Here is a 14952-nt window from a genome sequence, read left to right as displayed (position 1 = left end):
ACTCCCTTTAAGCTTGTCCTTAACATTTTCATGGATAAAGGTACAAATAGAGGCCATGTCTTTGACCTGTGACTCCCTTACCTTCTTTCTGCTTCTCTTCAAACCCTGGTACTGCTCCTCAATGGATGTCGAAGCTTTATCCACAATCTTACCCTTGGTCATTGGCAGCTTTCTTGCATTCTCCCCATATCTGGAGGTGCACACACCAGAACCATGGTCTGTGCTTGGGAAATGGAGCCAGGGAAGGAAGTGTGCAGGCATGAATGTAGATTTGAGGGCGTTTAGGCAAGGAAGTCCAGGGTTAATTGCACCAGGAGTATAGTTTAGAATGGAAGAGTGGAAGGGGATTATGAGGGTTGGAAGGGTGAGGGGATGGAAGAAGGGCTAGGGATAGGGCTCCAGGTAGACATGTGCTTCTTGTCCTGTGGGGCGGGACACGGCCTGGCAAGGGCCGAAATGGGGCTTTCTGAAGCTTGGAGCCTACAGCAGATCCTGCAGTTGCTTGGGTCTATGGGTGGAACTGCCTCTTTATGAATTTGTCATTGTTAACAGGAAAAGGAAGTCTTTCAATATCTGGCCTCCTCTCCAGTGTCATGTTCCTAATGTCTATCTCATCTCAATCTCCAGTGACCTTAAAATTTTTCTTTTTCCATAAAAAAATTGGCTTTTCATTCTTTTTATTATTTCCTGTGTTGTTCCTTGTTTGGGAAAAACCTTTTTTATGACTGAAAAGCTTCTAACAACTCTTGAAAACCCAGCTTATGTGTCACAAATTCTGTGAAAGCTTTTCTGATTTCTTTAGAAGGAGTTAATTGCATCTTCCCATTGATGTCATAGTCCTGTGTTTGTATCCTTATTAGAGCGCATATGTTGTATTTCGATTGTTTGCTTCCCCCTACCCTTTTCTGATCCCTCAAGTCTTCAGTATCCAGAAAAGTACCTAGTATGTAATAAGTACTTGATAATATTCGTTGAGTTGATTAGTTTATTGGATTGACCCTTCTCCTACCCCAATAGGAGATATACTTAAGATTTCCTGCCTTAAGCATGTTTTGCCTCAGCTTTTACCTCCACCGCCACATTGACATCTTGTTTCTTAATTTCCGCACTTCTAGACTCACTCTAATATCTATTTTCTGCCTTATTCATGCATTCATTCATCCAGCCTTCTTTTTGACTTCTTGATTTATATGACTTTTCTGTTTGTGTTTTCCTGAAAAGTGAGAGATAGAATTGAATCGATGAGATGGCTAATGAAATTTAAATGGCCTAGCTCATCAATACATGATAATAAGGCACGACATGGCGAAGAGGTGTTTTAGAAAGGATAATTTGACTGGTTGGTCTTGACATTAGTTGAAGCACAAAAAGGATTCATAGGTAGATAACTTTCAGAGTTGCTTTGGTGGCTGAGAAGAACACTACCTTCTCAGAACAAAAGAATCTCAGGGACGATGAGGCTTTAATGATCATTCATTCCTATCCCCTTATTTAATAGCTGAGAACATTAAAGCACCACAATAGTAATAGTAAATAGTGACTGAGCCACAATTAGGATCCAGGCCAAATAATACTCAATTAATTATCTTTCAATTCCTCAGAGTTGTCCAGGTTTAATTGTATTTGTACACTAATCTCATTTAATACATTGATTCCAGAATTTTTGACTAAATGAGTAAACTATATGTATAGTTCACTATATGTATAGTTCACTATACATATAGTTCATTCATTTATTTATCATTTTATTAATATTAATATTAGTGGTGAAGATGATGACAGGCATTTTACTAGGCCCTGGGGATACAAAGGTAAATAAAACTTTCTTGACCTAAAGAAACACATAGTCTGATGAGGGAGATAATAGTGGGAGGGATGGTGTCTAACTCAGCTTGGAGGATGGACATGAGGTCAGTTCCCATGAGAATATGACAGCAGACCTGGTTTTCAAGGATGCTTACACCTTTGGCACTAATGGGGATGGACAAGATTGAGGAGCTAACAAGGCATTGGTTTAAATCTCTGCTGGGACCAATTGACTTAGGTTATCTGAGTCTCAGTTTTATCACCTGTTAAATGACAATAATACATACATACTTACTGGACAGAGTTCTTAAATGGGATCGAGAGTGTGAAATCCTCTTCTTGTATATGCTTTTTTTTTTTCAGCGAAAGTCATTCTCTGATCAGAAGGCACTATGACTGAAATTGTCAGGTAGATGTTGAGTCTCAGACTATCCTCAGTTACTCTCTTATCTCTCCCAAGTTCTGATTCATATAAAAAATAGGAAATAGACATAGAAATTAAGAACAAATTAAAATATTAGCTTTATTACTGGTAAAACTGGATTGGAAAGTTCAGTGGCAGAATATCTAGAAAACTGCAATTTCTTTTTATATTTAGAGCCTGAAAAGTGGCCTATTTAAATTTTAATGAAAATCAGCTAAAGATAATATAATAAAATGGAAATAATCAGGCAGGACAGTAAGGATGTATATTTACATTTTGGAATGAATTGGCTACTTGGTAGTTGTGGTAGATTGTAGTGCTGTAAGAAATATTTTCTTTTCTCTCCCTGTTGCATCCCTCCTTGAGAAGGCTTTATACATCTGTGTCCTGCTAAACTTAGGAGTGAGGACACCACTGGTGTTGGAAACGAAGTGTGGTAGAAATGGCAGGCATTACTTACTGGGGGAAGCTTTAAAAGCCTGTGTGTGACTGTCCATGTTTCTCTTCCCTCTGCCACCAGATAAAAGCTACTCCATAAACTTGGGTCTTGGAGTGAAGATGATGTGGAGCACAGCAATGGCAGACTCCTGATAGATAGGACTCTTCGACCAGAAATAAACTGTATGTTTTAAACCAGTAAGATTATTAGATTATTTGTTACTGTAGCAAATCTAGGCTGTCCTGACTGATCAGTAGTTATTAGATCATACCATGTAAATGATTATTATTTAACACAACAGGTCAAATTTCTTTGTTAAATCCATACTTGTCTAGATTTTGTGGTTTGGGAGAGAGCTCCATATAAAGTTGTTGAATTTTTGGGGGCCTGTTTTTGAAATTTTGCACATTAGAGATTTTGCATGGCTACTCCCCATCCATCAAAACAATCCAAGATGAGAATTGAACATCTATTTTTTTTCTACTTCGTTTAATTTTAAGCAATACATTTTTTACACTTTTCTGTATTTGAATGTTCTACTCTAATATGTGACATATAAATTCGTGCTATTTATCTTGTAGATTTGTCTTTACCTATGACTTATCACTTACTAAAGGCAAATATCACATCTACTCTGTGCTGTGTCCCTATTTCACATCAAAATAACTACTAGGAAATGAAAAAAAAAATGTAGTCAAATGACAAACTTAGCATCCAGTGATTTTTAGAAAAAAGTTCTGATTTTGTAATTTTGAATAGTACCATATAGCTGTTTAATCTGAATTTATATAATTAATAAATAATGATTATACAGAACAGCCTTTATAACCAGAATGGATTAGAGAAAAGAATAGAGACAGGATAAGCTTTATTGTCTTCAAACATAAAAGAAGCAAGATTTTGCATTCCTTCTGTAGTTTATAATATTGCCAACCACAGAGCCTGTCTGTTAGTAAATAAGCCCATCTTCAAACCAATAACAGCAATTGAGCAAGATGCTGTGAATAAATGCAAAAGAAACAGGAAAGGCAGATTTTATTCTTGATAAAATTAAACCTGAGATAAGATCTCTTATATGGAAGGAATGTGATCATTTTCAAATGGCATAAGTACTGTTAACTATATATTGGAAGTTGCTGACAGGATTTAGAATTAAAGGTAGGAAGTATTAAATGGAAAAGGGTTAATATGATATCACCAAATAAATGAAAAAACAATGTAAGCCAGCTTCTGCATTGTCACTATATTCAAATTATGGCTGAAGGACAGCATTACTATAATTAGGGAACATCCCAATGGAAATTAGCAGACTCAGTATAATATAAATGTTTTTTAATGACTATAGAGATCCTGTAAGTGATATTCTCATTAATGATGTTAACTGTGTAGACTAACACTTCTTGTCACATTCAACAAGATAAAAGTTCTGCAAGGATTGTTTCATTTAAATTCAATCTATGAGGAATAAGAAGGCAATACAATTAAGGACCACACACCCTGATGTGGGCATAAGCTCCATTAGCTACTATACTTATAAATTCCTCTCAAAGAACTTTCTTTTACTTTGCAACATTTGCATGATTTGGAGCAGTGCTCTTTGGTGAAACTTTCTGCGATGATGGAAATGTCCTTTGCTCTATCACAGCAGCCATGTGGCTATTGAGCAATTGAAATGTAGCTAGTGAAATTGAACAATTGATTTTTAAATTTTATTTAATTTTAATTAATTACAATTTAATTTTAAATAGCCACATGTAGTTCTAGTCTACTGTATTAGACGGCGTAATCTAGAGATATCTTCTGTAACAGTTTAGATTAAGATATTTGCCATACATCCTGAGTCATCTCTCCAAATTAGTTCTGCCCAAAGAAGGCAGATTTAAAAGAAAACCAGACCTTACTTATCTAAGTGAAAAATACTACCAACCATGTTTTCAAGTTTATCTTATGTCCCAAACATGGTTAAGTAATTTCCTTGAATTCTTAAAATAATCCTAGTCTGTAGCTATTAGTTGGGTAGCATGATTTCCACTTATGCAGGCATCTCCATCACAAGCCTCGTGATCTTATTCCTTCCCTATCAAGGTTCTTGCTTTGGCATAGGAGACTTGCCTGGGCAAGGAACACAGCTTTTCTGATCCTCTGAGTCTCTTTTGATTGAGCCCTGGGACTGATTTTTTCTACCTGTCCTCTGGCTGCAGGAGATGAGTGTCTCTTTAAATGTTGCCCTTTGACTTTCACTCTTTGCTTTAAATTGTTGATTAATAGATTTGAGCCTGTTGTGTTCTCTCTTCAGTGAACTGGTGGCAAAGAACAGCTATCACATTTCATAATCCTTTTAGTTGCTGTTTATCTCTGACCTCTCAAACCCAAGACATTGTACCAATTAGTATTTCCCTTTTGCCTGCATCCTTTTCCAGTCCAAAAAGATGAAGGTCTTAGCAGTACCTTTACAGCATGCCATGAACTATAAAACACAACCCGTCAGCATTGATAGGCCCTCAGTGCCATCCAGCCAGTGAGTGAACCACTCCAGAATCTCAGCCATAGAATCTGCCTCTTAGAACCACTTCCAGTACCAGCTATGTTGTGTCCAATTACCTTGAAGTAGAACCTGAGATGGAGATCCTTGTTTGAGTGATTGATTGGAGGTAGAGGGAAGTAAGCAAAACAGGATAGGGTCGGGGAAAAACGAAACAGAAATGCAGTCTCTTCTGGAGACTGGCTTTTTCAGGAAAGCTCTGGCACACATACTACAGGGATTTTCCTACCTTAAGAGGACTGTCCTTTTATATTACCTTGCTTTTCCTTTGTCCCTGGTGAGGTGTGCACTGGGGAGAAGGGGGTGTTTCTTCTCTCAAGATATCAGCTGTGAGCTGTTCTCAGCCAACACTCACAGCATCTGGGGTTGGGGTTGGGGTTGGTGTGTGTATGTATTTACCCCAAATAGTAAAGTGGTCTGGGAAGGACACCAACAGCATCTACTACAACAGAAGTAGCACAGCTCTTAAGATTCTTTGGTAGCGTCTTCAGCAAAATAAGTTGAAGGCTTAACCAGGGACTGAGAACCGCTGCTCGTACGGCATGATTTTTTTACACCTCACCACATGGCTATGTTCATTCAGTCATTCCAGAGATGATTAGAGAGACCCATTATACTGCAGGACTAACCAGTGCTCTGGGAATAGCATAATGATTAAATTTACGGTTCGTGAGCAACAGACTTGTAAGTGGATGATTATAGGAAAAAGTGAATAGGTGTTATCTAAGCGATGTGAATCTGTGCAAGCAAAGAAGGGAGAGACAAGGAGTGGAGAATTAAAAGTTCATGGAAAAGTAATGTGAACTAGGGATTGAGAGATGAGGAGTTTGTCTGGAGAATTTCTCTAGTTATGTATATAGCAATCAGGTACCTCAGTGCTAATATACAAACAATTGGTTTTGATTTTAGTAAGATTTAAGGGGATGCTTGGATTAAGATCTTGCAAAGGCTATATAGAATATGACCCAATGTCCCATTCCAATGATCTCTGTTTGACTCTCTGATTCTCTAATGCAGTGTGTTTCTTTATTGACTTGAACATAGAGGTTATTCAGCTTCTATTCACTCAGCATGAGTATTCAAAAGCACCTCAAATGAAGCAAAGGCCATTTCACACAAGAAATTCATGCTTATAACTTATATTGGTGGGTATGCCACAGCTTTCCATTAAACAGAGGTAATCTGAATAGACATTTATTTTCTCATGAAACCGATTCCATGGACTTAGCTGAAAAGTAACAAGATTTCAGTGTGATGGATTTTCTCCTGAGTTTGAACTGGAAGTTGGTTATAGGACAAAAAAAAAAAAATCTGTTATCTATCTATTAAAAAAATCTACTTGTAAGATTAAATATAAAACAGCTTCTATAGTGGTATAATTTTTGTGTTCCCTCTGCAATTAGTTATTTAATGTTCTCAAAGATGTCTGTTTTCCATTTTCATTAATAGGGTGGCTGAGATTGGGTTTGTTCATTAGATAGGTAAAGTCAAAGTCCATCTTTTGGAAGCACTGTTCTGTATGTTCAAGGTTTGCATCTGATAACTGAATTTTAAAAATGAACAGCTTTGTCCATCAGATGTATAACATATAAATGAATGTAGATGGTAAAGCAAATTTACCTTTGTTTCTGGAGTACCTGAAACTCTACCTCTTTTTCTTTTAATTATTTTTTTAAACTAGTCTTGTCTCCAGTACTGACTCAGGGGCACACTTATAAAGCCACTATAAACTTTATTATGATCACAATGCTGTTTCTTTCAATAATAAGGTAACACTGATATGTACTCACTGGAAAAGTAGTAAGGAATTTTTCTCTAGCTTTATCAAATGTTAGATTGATCCTTTACAATATCAGCTAATGTACCACAGATGAGAAAACACCTTGGGAGAAAAAGTTGCTGTCCCATAAGGCATGAAATAGTGTACTTTGAACTAAAAACTCTATGTGCCACCTTCCTCAAGGTGAAATTCTTGTTTTTAGTATCTGGAAATGGGAGATTATGCCTTCTATCATTTCACCTAAAGATCCTCCCTCAATATTTTGCTTTCCCTTTCAGAGCCCTTGGGATCTACCTAAGTGGCCATTCTTTCTAAGTCTTATTTGCTGGTTCCCTCTCATTTTCTTAACATCTGAATTTTGTAATCCCTGAAGGCTACTAAATCCTTTGCTCTTTTCCCTCCTCTAGATATATTCAGTCCCAAGGTAATCTCATTTAGTCCCAGAGTTTTTAATAGCTCCTAAATTTTGTTGATCTACAAATATGTTTTTTATTTGTTGTCTAGATTTCTCTTGACTACTAGACTTTTATATCCAGTGGCCCCTTTGACATTCCTACCTGGTTATTTAATAGTCATTCCTTCACCTAGTTGCCGAGGATAAAAATCTAAGATAGGAGTTACCCTTGATTCCTCTCCTTTCCTCACACTTTTTATATAATTCATGAGCATTCCAAATTCTGGCATGTAATACATATCTGGCACGTTACTTCTCTTCACGACACTAGTCTACCTCCCCATCACTTCTTATGTGGATGACTCTACTAGCCTTTGTTGTGTTTCCAGATTTGCTTCTACCCTCTATAATCTACTTTTCACAGAACAACCAAAGTAATTCCTTGGAAGCTTAACTTTATTTTATTCCTCTTCTCAATCCCTTTATATAATAAGTTGTTCAAAGGAATGTTTAACTAAGACTTTAAGGCGATAGATAACAAAGGGAGTTGAAAGACAGAGCACCTTTAGATATTTAAAAATAGATAGCCAAAAGCAGTTACATAATTCTAAAATACATTACCCACATCAAGAATGTAAAAAGTTGACTGAGACAAGAGAGCCTCATAAAGAGGATTTCTGAAGAGGCATGCTCTGAAGAGAACCTAGCTATGAGTGTCGCACCTTCATTTATCGAATGAGGGTACTTCGGTGAAACCATTCAGAGATCTTAATATACGGTGTTGTAGAAAAAGAAAGAGTAGAGGGTTTTTTTTGTTTGTTTGGTTTGGTTTTGTTTTACTCTCACCTGAGAAATTTAAAGGGCTGGAGCTGGACAGCCTAGATGGCAATGCTGGAGTTAAGCTCACTGCATTGGGTTTGGTCTCTGCATGCAGAGTTCAATAAGATGAGTTCACTTGTGCTTCACATGGACTGATGTAGGCCATGTAAGAGCAAGAGAGCTTTCTTTAAACTGTTTTAAATTCTGCCCAATAGCATTGCTATGAGAAATAATGAGACTGAGGGGAAAATGACTAGGCAGAGGAAAATACATCTCCCACAACATAGAAGCAGGAGTCAAGTACTTAGTGTGTTTCCTGAAGAACCCATGAAAATGTCAGTGAGATAAAGAATTAGCTTTAACACCTGCTAATCTCAGAGAGCAGGAAGTCATCTTACATTAGTTTTAATTAAGTTAGAAGTTTTCTTGCTCTCCTATTTTTTCCTTTCTGATCACACTTCTTTGAACCAGGTAAGTTCAGAAGCTTAGGTTATAAAAAAGGGGAGGGAAGAGAGAGTGAAAGGTTAGGTCAAGAGAAGGAAAAAAAAGGACTGTAATAAGCTTCTTGGACCATAGATTTCTAATTTACACAAGGCCGAAACAGGATGAAGAATTTTAACTTTAATAATCATTATTATTCTAGTTTTATTGAGATATAATTGATGTACTATTATGTAAGTGTCAGGTGTACAGTGTAAAGATTTGATACACATATATATTATGAAATGATTACTATGGTATGGTTAGTTAACACCTCCATCAGTTCACATAATCACCTTTTTATTTTTCGTGGTGAGAACATTTAAGAGATACTCTCTTAGCAACTTTCAAGTATATAATAATATTATTAATTACAGTCACCATGCTATATAATAGATCCCCAGAACTTATTCATCTTATAACTGGAAGTTTGTACCCTCTAACCAATGTCTCCACATTTTCCCTATCCCCAGCCTCTGGCAACCACCATAATACTCTCTGTTTCTATGAGTTCAGTTTTTTCTAGATTTTACATAAAATGATATTATACAATATTTGTCTTTCTCTGACTTATTTCACTTAGCATAATGCCTTCAAGGTCCATCTATGTTGTCACAAAAAGTAGGATTTCCTTATTTTTCATGGCCAAATAATGTCCCATTGTACGTATATACACATCTTTATCCATTCATCCATTGATGGTCACTTACATTGTTTCCACAGCTTGGCTATTGTGAACAATGCTGCAATGAACATGACAGTGAAGATATCTCTTTAAGGTCCTGATTTCATTTCCTTTGGATATATATCCAGAAGTAGGGTCACTAGATCATACGGTAAATTCTATTTTTACTTTTTTGAGGAACCTCCATTTTTTTCCCCACAGTGGCAGTACCAATTTATCATCCCACCAACAATATACAAGTGTTCCCTTCTTGCTACATCCTTGCCAACACTTGTTACCCCCTGTCTTGATGACAGCCATTCTAACAGGTGTGAGGATGTTTCTTGTGGCTTTGATTTACATGTCACTGATGATTAATGATTTGAGCATCTTTTCATGTACCTGTTGGCCTTCTGTATATCTACTTTGGAAGATGTCTTTCAAGTTCTTGGCTATTTTTGATTGGATTGTTTGTTGTTTTGCTATTGAGTTGTATGCACTCTTTATATATTTTGGATACTAACTCCTTATCACTTAGATGGTTTGCAAATGATTTCTCCTGTCTGTAGGTTGCTTTCCCATTTCATTAGTTGTTTCTTTTGTTGTGCAAAAACTTTTTAGTTGATGTAATCTCACTTGTTTATTTTTGTTTTTGTTGCTTGTATTTCTGGTATTATATTCAAAATATTGTTGCAAAGATCAGTGTCAAGGAGCTTGTTCCATTTTTTTTTTTTCCCTAGGAGTTTTATGGTTTCAGGTTTTAAGTTTAAGTCTTTGATACACATCAAGTTGATTCTTGTAAATGATGTAAGATAGGGGTCCAATTTTACTCTTTTGTGGGCGATTTTCTAGTTTTTTTTTGAAGAAACTATCCATTCTTCATTGAGTATTCTTGTCTCCCTTGTCAAATATTAGCTAACCATATATGTGAGGATTTCTAGGCTCTTGATTCTATACCTTTTGTCTGTGTCTGTTTTTATGCTACCATCATACTGTTTTGCTACTACAGCTTTGTAGTATACTTTGAAATCAGGAAGTGTGATGCCTCTAGCTTTGTTCTTTTTTTCTGAAAATTGTTTTAGCTATTCAGGGTCTTGTGTGGTTCCACATAAATTTTAAGATTTTTTTCTATTCCTGTGAAAAATGCCTTGGGAATCAATACATAGGGATTGTATTGAATCTATAGATGGCTTTGGGTAATATGAATATTTTAATAGTATTAATTCTTCTAATCCATGAATATGAACTATCTCTCCATTTATTTATGCCTTCTTCAATTTCATCAAAGTTTTTTAGTTACTTTCCAGTGTACATATTTTTCACTTCTGTGGTTAAATATTTTTCAAACTACTTTATTGTTTTCATGCTATTGTGAATAAAATTGTTTTCTCTATTTCATTTTCACATAATTTGTTAGTGTATAGAAACACAACCAGTTTCTATATATTGATTTTATATCTTACAACTTTATTGAATTCATTGATTAGTTCTAACAGTTTTGGGTGGATTCCTTAGGATTTTCTATATATACACTCATATCATCTGCCAATATACACAATTTTACTTTTCCTTTCTGATTTGGATGTCTTTTGTTTTCTTGCTTGATTCCTCTGGCTAGGACTTTCAGTACTATATTGAATAGTAGTAGTGAGAGTCGGTCTTTGTCTTAGTCCTGCTCTTAGATGAAAAGCTCTCAACCTTTGGTCAGTATGATGTTAGCTATAGACTTGTCACATTTGGCTATTTTTATGTTGAGGTATGTCCTTCTATACTCAGTTTATTGAGAGTTTTTACCTTGAAAGGAGGTTATATTTTGTTAATGCTTTTTCTGCATTTATTTAGATGACCATGTGATCTCTTTTATTAATGTGATATATCATATTTACTGATTTGCATATGTTAAACCCTTCTTGTAATCCAGAGATAAATCCCATTTTATCATGGTATATGATCCTTTTAATGTACTGTTGTTGAATGTGGTTTGCTAGTATTTTGTTGAGGATTTTTGCATTTATATTCATCAGGAATATTGCCCTGTAGTTTTCTTTTCTTTAGTGTCCTTGTTCAGCTTTGGTATCAGGGTTATACTGGCTTTGTAAAATAAGTTTGGGAGTGTTCCCTTCCCTTAATTTTTAAAAAAAATTTGAGGAGAACTGGCTAATTTTTCTTTAAATGTTTGGTAAAATTTACCAATGGTAAATTGAGTCTTGGGGATTTCTTCGTTGGGAGTTTTCTGATTATAGATTCACCCTCCTTACTCATCAGTGGTCTATTCAGATTTTCTATATGTTCATGATTCAGTCTGGTAAGTTGTATATTTCTAGTAGTTTATTTTTTTCTTTTTGGGTATATAATTTGTTGGTGTATAATTGTTCACAGTAGTCTTTTATATAATCCCTTGTCTCTTGGTTGTATCAATTGTAATGTCTTCTCTTTCATTTCTGATTTTATTTATCTGAATTTTCTCTCTTTTTTTTTAGTTAATTCACCTATCTGCCAATTTTATTTATCTTTTTATTAAAAAAACAGCTCTTAGTGTCATTAATCTCTCTCTCTCTCTTTTTTTTTGGTTGCTATCTCATTTATTGCAACTCCAATCTTAGTTATTTCCTTATTTCTGCTAACTTTGAGCCCATTTTGTTCTTTTTCAGTTCCTTGAGATGTAAAATTAGGTTTATTTGAATATTTCTTTTTTATTAATGTAGGCATTTATTGCTATAAATTTCTTTCTTCAAAATGCTTTGTAGCATCCCATAGGTTTGGTATGTTGTATTTCCATTTTTGTTTGTTTCAAGGTGTTTTTAAAATTTTCCCTTTTGATTTATCCTTTGACACGTTGGTCGTATGAAGTATGTTAATTTCCACACATTTGTGAATTTTTCAGCTTTCTTCCTGTTGTTGATTCTAGTTTCATACCACTGTGGTTGGAAAAGATACTTGATATAATATAGCTAACCCTGCTTCCTTTGGTTTCCACTTGCTTAGATTATCTTTGTCCATCCTTTCAATTTCAACCTATGTGTGTCCTTAAAGCTTAAGTGCATTTCTTGGAGGAAGCATATAATCAGGTTCTGTTATTTTATCTATCCAGGTACTTCATGCTTTTTAAAAAATAATTTATTTATATATTTTTATGTGGCAATGTTTATATCAGTACAGTGAAACTAAATTTTAAGAGACACTAGGTGTCATTAGCTTGGATACCATTTTTTTTGTTGTTATTACAAAAGAGACACGTAGAAATTATTTACATGATGAATTTCAGAACTTCAATGGAATAGGCAGCTTCATGTGATGCCATTTCAACAGTGATTTATTTCAGTCTACATACTTTCCAAGAATGCTACTATCTCTAAATAGGAAATAATCCTTGTCATCTAGAACTACTTTGGTGCCTCCATATTCTGGAAGAACTTTATCTCCAACTTTCACACTAACTGATTGCATCTCTTTCCTTTAGAGCCCAATCCAATAGCTATTACTGTTGCTTGCAGTACTTTTCCTTTAGATTTTTCTGGAAGCATAATGCCTCCTTTGGTTACAGCTTTTGCAGCACTCCTTTCAACTAATACTTGATCAAAGAGAGTAAGAACTTTTCTAAATGCCTGCCCTGCCGTGGCTCTGGCTGCTGCAGTTCGTACTCTGCTCTTGCGCCACAACCCCAAGGAGAGACCCGCAGTCCAGCCCTCTGGACACATGAATTTTGGAAAAGCCACTTCATGCTTTTTGATTGGAGATTCTAATCCATTTATATTTAGAGCAGTTATAAATAGATTTACTAGTGGGTGTCCAGCTGTTCTAGCAGCATTTCTTGAAAAGACTATCTTTGCTCCATTATATATTTTTTTCTTTGTCAAAAGATCAGCTGACTATATTTATGTGAGTTCATTCTTTGGGCTTTCTATTCTGTTTCATTGATCTATGTGTCTACTCTTAACTCAATACCATATTGTCTTGATTATTGTAGCTTTATAATAAGTCTTGAGGTCAGGTAGTGTCATCGCTCCAACTTTGTCCTTTTCTTTCAATATTGTATTGGCCATATTGGGTCTTTCTTTTGCTTATTTAAACTTTAGAATCTGTTTGTTAATATCTATAAAGTAATTTGCTCGAATTTTGATTGAGATTGAATTAAATCTATAGATCAATTTAGGATGAGTGGACATCTTGACAATAGTGAGTCTTCTTGTCCATGAACATGAAATAGGTCGCCATTTATTTAGTTCTTTGATTTTGTTCATCAGAGTTTTGCAGTTTTCCTCATATAGATTGTGTACACATTTCATTTTATGGGGTGCTAATATAAATAGTATTGTCTTTTTAATTGTAAATTCCTCTTGTTTATTGCTGATATGTAGGAAAACAATTGATTTTGTATATTGACCTTATATCCTACAGTCTTGCTGTAATTGCTTATTAGTTCCATGAGGGTTTTTTTTGTTGATTATTTAAAATTTTCTACACAGATGATCATGTCCTATGTGAACAAAGACAATTTTATTTCTTCCTTCCCAATATGTATACCTTTATTTTCTTTTCTTATCTTATCGTATTAGCTAGGACTTCGAGTATAATGGTGAAAAGTAGTAGTGAGAGAAGACATAGTTGCCTTGTTCCCAATCTTAGGGGGAAGCTTCCAGTTTATCACCACTAAGTATGATGTTAACTGTAGATTTTTTGTTGATATTCTATATCGAGTTGAGAAAGCTACTCTTTAATTGCAGTTTATTGAGAGTTTTATAATGAATAGTGTTGGATTTTGTCAAACGCTATTTCTGCTTCTATTAATATGATCTTGTCATTTTTCTTTCTTAGCCTGTTGATGTCATAAATTACAGTAATTGCTTTTTGAACATTGAACCAGTCTTGCATACCTGGGATAAATCCCACTTAGTCATGGTGTGTAATTCTTTTTATACATTATTGAATTCTATTTAGTTTACTTTTTTGTAATGTCTTTTTTTTTTTTTGCATTAGAGTAATGCTGGCCTCCTAGAATGAATTAGGAAGTATTTTCTTGGTTTTTATCCTCTGAAAAAGATTGTAGAGAATTGGTAAAATTTCTTCCTCAAATGTTTGGTACAATTTACCAGTGAACCCATCTGGGCCTGGTGCTTTCTGCTTTGGAAGATTATTAGTTATTGATTCAATATCTTTAATAGATACAGACTTATTCGAATTGTCTTATTTCTTCTTGTGTGTGTTTTGGAAAATTGTTGTTTTCAAGGAATTGGTCTATTTTATCTAGGTTATTAAATTTGTGGGCAGTTATTCATAGTATTCCTTCATTATCTTTTAATGTTCATAGAATCTTAAATGATTTCCCATATTTCTGATATTAATAATTGAATCTTCTTTTCTCCCTGGTTATCTTGACTAGAAGCTTATTGGTTTTATTGATCTTTACAAAGAACCAGCTTTTGATTTTGCTGATTTTCTCTATTGATTTTGTTTTCAATTTCATTGATTTATGCTCTAATTTGTATTGTTTTTCTTCTTATTTTGTATTTACTTTTCTTTTTTTCTAGTGTCCTAAGGTGGAAACTTAGATTATTGATTTCAGGTCTTTTTTCTTTTCTAATATATGCATTCAATGCTATAAAT

General features: G+C 34.8%; 1 pseudogene; it reads right to left on the bottom strand.

The window, feature by feature from the left end:
* Positions 1 to 12666: 12666 nt before the first annotated feature.
* LOC102892656 lies at positions 12667 to 13046 on the bottom strand (annotated as a pseudogene).
* Between the last annotated feature and the right edge of the window lie 1906 nt (positions 13047 to 14952).

The sequence above is a fragment of the Pteropus alecto genome, unplaced genomic scaffold (genome assembly GCF_000325575.1).
Source record: "Pteropus alecto unplaced genomic scaffold, ASM32557v1 scaffold12, whole genome shotgun sequence".
In the NCBI taxonomy this organism is placed as follows: Eukaryota; Metazoa; Chordata; class Mammalia; order Chiroptera; family Pteropodidae; genus Pteropus; species Pteropus alecto.
Note: the sequence above shows the minus strand (reverse complement) of the source record. Positions and strands in the feature narration are given on the sequence as shown.